Below are 7,011 nucleotides of genomic sequence, written 5' to 3' on the forward strand. Positions count from 1 at the left end.
TAGATCCCGACGCACAAATATGTAAGTTTCGGTTTTGTATAATATTGATATAATTTTCACTTAATTGCGAATTAATTTTTTGTCGTTTAGCTTTTAGATTCGGTGTAGTTAGGGCATTATGCTTGACTAATCGACATTTGTGAGTTTTGTATACACGCTTGAAAAGGACCGGATCCTCGGTCGAAACGTAGCGTTTTTCGATTAATAAATTTGGCCAGTTGGGTCGATTACAACATCTTTAGTAATTTCTAAGAGGTTATGTTGTGATCACGTGAGCAAGCACGTAACATCCTGATATCGCCATCTGATGTCGGGGTCATTATCGGCGTCAAATATTCTGAGAAAAATAATGAGAGTTTTACTCCCCTGAATGTAACCGATAGATCCGTCTCCTACTACTGATGGAGAACGAATGCCCGCTCGCCGGGCTGCACGCACGTACCGGCCCGATCACGCAAGCGCTGTATCACTCCGCCGCTACGTGTTCAGTTACTGAAGCGCAACGCGGTCTGCGTCGCGAGCGCGCATCAATACGTAATATCGCAGATGAAACGGTAACGGTACCTCTGCCGCCATCTGTGATCGTTTCATCGCACTACTCTTTATTCGCCAACTACTACCACAGATAACGCATGATACACAATCTCTCTCCTTTTCTAGTTACTCTTTAAACAAATTAATATAACACTTTTTAGATTAAATGTATACATTTATATATTTTTATAAAATATGTCACATTTTACAATATATTATATATTAAATATATTATATATTTTGTAGTAATAAACACAATTTTTTAATGATACAATAATATGTGGTCAATATATTGATAAAATTTTTACATTTTATTTTATAACATATATGTAGATAAATTTTTACAAATAATGAATATATAATACTATTGAAAACTTTACTGATAATGCTAAGCTATTGCACAAAAGAAATTGCATTAATAATATTAAAAACTTATTAATATTAAAAACTAAATATATAATTCGCGCATTGTAATACTAATAATACATAAACTTCTTCAGCTTCTTTTCACCAACCTCTCTCATCTATCTGTATCTCAGCTACTCGATCCACCTCGATACAAATCGAAAAGAGAGACAGACAAAAAACAAAAATAATATAATAATAGTAGGGGAGACCGGGGCCTAACCGTCAGTTTTTTTTCGGTGCCGATTTTTAACAAGAAAATAAATAATTTTAGTTAAATGTGGTATACCACTGTAAAAAGTAAACCTTTAGCTACAAAATTTATATAGGAAATTTTTATCTACGTCGCTTTGTTTAACCGGTATAGAGCAAAAACGACAACGGTGGAAAAATTGAAATCTCAAAAATGCCGGGGTTTAACCGTCACACTGCATTTTCAATACATATACGTACATCTAATCCTGAAAAATGATAAGATACATCTTAATGATTGTTTTTTAAGAAAAAAATATAAAAATTTATTTAAAATTTTTATGCGAAACATTATTAAAAAATAGTTACGAGGGTTCCTCTTTCCGCAAAAGTCACTCGCCCGACTTGTTTCACTCCTCGACGTCCGATGACTCTATTCGGTGTCTGAACGGTTGTAATTCCCGTCTCATCCATATTCCATATGCAGTGAGCCTGGAAATGCCCGGAAATGCCTTGGAAATGCACCCGGACTGCTTACTGACGGATTAACCCCAAACACAAGTTTCAGGTTTGATCGCCCACGAAATATTAGACATCAACGATAATGAAAAAACTACACTGGATTCGTGTTCAGCATGCATTACTCTTTATAATCACGTACCTCGAGATTTGGAGAGCAAATATTATTGCAGATATTACAAAATTTCCACGCGCAGAAAATGTAACTTTCACCTTCCGAAAACACGTTTGCCCTCGTAAAAATCATAACACGGCAGGTAACCTGCCGAAACTCCGTTGGTCACATGGGTACCATAAGCAGCGTTTACAATGTTAATAGCGAGTTCGCACAATATACAGGTTCCGAGATATTTGATTTGACGGTTCAACCCCGGCGACGATTAGGCCCCGGTCTCCCCTAATAATAAATATAAATATAAGAATATGTAATTACATAATAAGTACTTATAAAAACAAGGCTAGATACAGATATAAAGTGAAGATCAAAAACGATTTTTTTTATAAATGTAGAATATTTATAAGTTTTCTATTTTTCCTCTTACTTTCTTTCTTACATGATTTGTTATGTTCTGATAATGTATAATAAATACGCATACGCAAAAATAATTTGATAAGAAATATTTTAGGAAAATGCGGACACGGCGGTTCAAAAATTATATTTTGCACAAGCTGAAATAAGTAACTGCCAATATTTTTCTGAAAACAATTTTTTTCAAAATTTGTCACAAATATTTCTTCTAACTTATGTATATATAAACAGAAATCATCGCTTGCTACATTTAAACTCCCGAACATGTTTGTTTCATTGTTTTCATAAGCTCGAAATGAAGAATATAACGTTATATCATCAAAAGTAGCCTTGCTTTTATTTACATAATCTATACATGTATCACATGAATGTATTTCTAAACATTTTTTTATGAGGTACCCACATACATATTTAAATGCATTTTCTTCTGGCAGATTCATTGTATAATAATCATGATTTGGGATGTCTAAAATTGTACGCGTTGAAGATGGAACAGATTCAGATACGGTAGATGAAGTAGAATTTGGTGTCCCAATTAGACTTAACATATCATCTTCATCTGGAGCACAATTTTGCGTATCTGGATGTTTCAGAAATGTTATACTAAACAGTTTTTTGAAAGCGCGTGAAAATTGTATAGGTGTTGGATTTAAAGAATTACCACCTTGCTGTCTAACCGAACCAAAAAAATTTTCGAGACAATCTTGATTAATCCTACGTGTTTTGAAGTATGGAAAATTATAACATTTTAATTTTTCCCAAAGTTTTATTATACTATTAATCGTTATCTGCCAGCATTCCAAACAATTTACTTTTACATTAGTACCATTTTTATTAATGACTTTAATACTTTTCAAAAAGCATATCATTTCTTCTAAAAACTGTAGTTGTATTTTGCTTCCGGTAAAAACTTTACCATATTTTTTAGGGCTACTTGCAGTAAAAGAATTCAAAATATCAAATAATTTATCGAAATGGTCTATCAAATCAATGGTTCCAACTGCTTCACTTGGAAGTAAACCGTGAGACATTTGTGTACACATGCCTGCAGCGCAACGATTGCTAAATACTTGGACAGCAAATTTCACTTTCATTCTTTGAAAACCATTGGGATCAATATGGCATTTCGTTAATTTAGGTGCCAATTTTATCCATTGTTTACTATCTTTCATATAAAATTGAACAATGTGAGTCCATGATGCTATTTTATTATTAAACTGAAAATCATGCTTCAGGAGATTATTGCGTGTTGCTTTTAATAAATGAGGAGTATCAAAAATGTAAACTACTTCTTCCTCCTCAACTGAAAAGGTTGAGTTTTTTGTCGAAATTCCTAGCTCGCGAGATAAATGGATAAAATTAGATCCCATATCAGTTACTAATGCATGTACTATTGCACCACTCATTCTTAATTTAATTATTGTCTCAAATATTATTCTTTTTAAATCATGATTCCGACATGTACTTTCGACAAAACAATAACATAAGGGAAGTTTCCAATGTCCTGCAATGCTACGTACCATTATAACAAAAACGCTTTTTGCAGGTACAGATGTTTTTTCCTTTCCATTATCCTCAAACCCAATAATTTCATCTTGCGATACATTATAAAATAAATGAGATTTTAAACTCATCTCATCTGCGCATAAAATACAATGTCTATCCATCGGAGGCAATGACTTTAATTTTAATGCTAAAGTATCAAAAATTTTATTATTTAAACCAGGTGCAATATTCCACGTTTGAGTCAATAATTGTAAAGAACGTATTGAGGGTAATGGAATTGATTTCTTCAATTCTCTATAGTTTCGCGGACTTAAAAAATATAAACATAATGCGAATTTTTTAAATTCAGGATCGTACCTTCTACCACGACTACATTTTACTTGCGCGTCAATTTGTGCCGACAACAATCTCGCAAACCTTACAGGTAATAACTTACTTCCTAATGTACGCAGAGTCTCAAACTGATCCGCATCCTCCGCATTTGCTGCTTTTCTTTTGGAGTTACGCACTTTACCTTTTCGTAACCGTCTAATCGTTTCTCGCAGACTTTTAACTTGCGCTTTCAACTTCTTATTCTTCAATCTCAGTTTCGTCTTTCGAGGAGAATTGTCGGAAGACATATATGCTTGCTGGGATGTCTTCGTACATGTGCCAGATGTGCTCCTGCGCACACAAAATATTTACATTTCTTACAGATTGCAAAAACAGATAAATTAACGATAACAGATTATAAATAAAAATAACGCAATTGCTAGATAGAAATAAGTGAAATGTAAAGTTTCTATTATATTATTTCAAATAGTGTTAATTCAATCCGTGCAAAATTACCTTTCTTAAAAAAAAAGGTAAAGAAAGGCGCCAAGTACACGTATAGTAGTGTATATGTTGTTACCTCGAAAAAAAAGAAAGTGGTAGTATTATAATACCTCGAAAAAACCTAAGTAACAAGTGGTAGACGTACTCTTTGTATCTCGAAAAATCTCGAAAAAATCTAAGCAGTAGTATCTTTATTTCCAAAAATAAACAGGCACAGTAACAACTGTGCCGCAAACACGTAGAACTACGTCTACTGCACAGTATGGGCACAGCAACAACTGTGCCGCAAGCAACACGTAGAACTACGTCAACTGTCACTGATGATGATTGACGTGATCAAGGAAGGCTAAGGCCCACACCGGGCTGTAGCGCCGAGTTCATCATCAGTGACAGTTGACGTAGTTCTACGTGTTGCTTGCGACACAGTTGTTACTGTGCCCATTTTTTGTTTTTTGTTTTTGTTTGTTTTTGTTTGTTTTTTGTTTCTTTTGTTTGTTTGTTTTTGTTTGTTTTTTAAGCAACAAGCACTTTATGATGTTTTTAATTGCAGGTTTGTTCTCGTTATAGCCGACTCAAAGTTAACATATCAATCATTATCTAAAAACCAATTTTTTGAAACTTCAAAAATTGTTATATTTTTTAATTTTCGTCTACATTGATTTTACTTACGTTGCAAAGGAGGACTAAAGACAGAGACTCTCTCTCTCTCTCTCTCTCTCTCTCTCTCTACACGTGCTATCTAAGTGACTGCTGACTCTGCGACATTTCTTGTGATCTATGCGCAACTCTCTGATCGCGGATCGTCACTACGGAACTCTACTTCTTTTAAGTGATTAAGCGATTGTAGATAACACATGCAGCGTACGTGTGCAAAGTGTACTAAACAGATTGCTGGTAAATCTGTTTCATGTGCTGAGTGTCATAGAGCATTTCATCCGGGTTGTGTCAAAGCTTACGTTGGAACGAAGTCTGCTAGTGCTTGTTGTAAATTACTAAATATGCCGGGTACTCCGAGAGAGGATCGCCGCGTACTTTCCTCAGATCATTGTAATATAGTATCTAACATCGTTGATGTCTCACTTGGCGGTGCACGTATGCATTCCACTACGCATGACACTATACATGACTCTACCAATGATCTTTTGCGTGGATTGATTGAGCAGATGAAAAAATCTTATGCGAACCTTTCCGCTTTTATTGACAGTCAGCGACGTACGAACAAAGAAATAAACGATAAACTTAGTCACTTAAATCGTCTTGCTGACACTGTCGCTCAGAATAGTCAGCGCCTAGCTAAATTGGAGCAAGATAATGCGATACTTATTCGCGAAATCCAAGACTTGAAATCTGCTCAGTCATTGCAGGGATCCCATAGTGGAAATGAGTTGATCATTTCAGGTTTACCTTCGACGTTGTCCGTTGCTCCATCTGAGCTTGCCAAAAATGTGCTAGAGGCATTGGACGTTCCGAACTTGTCATGCCATATTCTCAGCGCTAGAGCTGTCAAGAAAGCACTGTCAGCGACTTCCACAGTTGCTGCATCTTCTAGCTCGATCATTGTCACCTTGGCCTCGAGTGCCGTTCGCGATATTGTTATTTCTAAAAAGCGGGCAAAGGGTGTACTCAAAAGGAAAGACGTATGCGGTGGTAACTCAGATCGTCACATTTACGTCAATGAATTGTTATCCAAGAGCACTTATGACATATTACAACGGGCTAAGAGTATTGCTAAGGAGAGGTCGTATAAGTATGTCTGGGTAAGGAACGGCCAGATATGCGTTAAATATTCCGATGGTGAACCTGTTATCCATATTGATTCCGACACTGATCTTGCTAAGCTTGTCTATCGTTCGGCATAATGCATCATGTAAATTTTCTTATCCGTATCGCTCAATTTAACGCTAACTTACTTTATGGACATATCGACTTGCTTGCACATGGAATTGAATAACATCAGTTTTGGCATAGGGCTTCGAATGCTTTCTTACCTTATTATTAGTTTGTAGATTGCTATGCGTTTTAGTTCTTAATTTTATATTCACTATTTAGTTCGCTTAGTATTACTTGCTTCTCATATTCTATTTTCATTGTAAGTTGCGTTAGTTCTTAGTTTTTATAGTGTACATTATTGAAATTGGTTATATTTTATTGCGTCATACTCTACATCCTATCAATTGTTTTTATGCTGGATCATTGGTTGCTCGTCTTATGAGAGAGAGCATGCACATGCTTTGTATTTACAGTACTGTACTTTTCTATCAAACTCACATCAACTTCTGTCTTTTATATTTCGCTCTTGTTTACATTATATGTATCTTTGTATTATTTATCATTTGCCTAAAGTCTTTAGACTATGGCATAAATAAATATCAATCAATCAATCAATCAATCAATCAATCTCTCTCTCTCTCTCTCTCTCTCTCTCTCTCTCTCTCTCTCTCTCTCTCTCTCTCTCTCTCTCTCTCTCTCTCTCTCTCTCTCTCTCTCTCTCTCTCTCTCTCTCTCTCTCT

The sequence above is a fragment of the Temnothorax nylanderi genome, unplaced genomic scaffold (assembly GCF_030848795.1).
Source record: "Temnothorax nylanderi isolate EJ_2023f unplaced genomic scaffold, tnyl_v1.0 TNYL_tig0255_pilon, whole genome shotgun sequence".
In the NCBI taxonomy this organism is placed as follows: domain Eukaryota; kingdom Metazoa; phylum Arthropoda; class Insecta; order Hymenoptera; family Formicidae; genus Temnothorax; species Temnothorax nylanderi.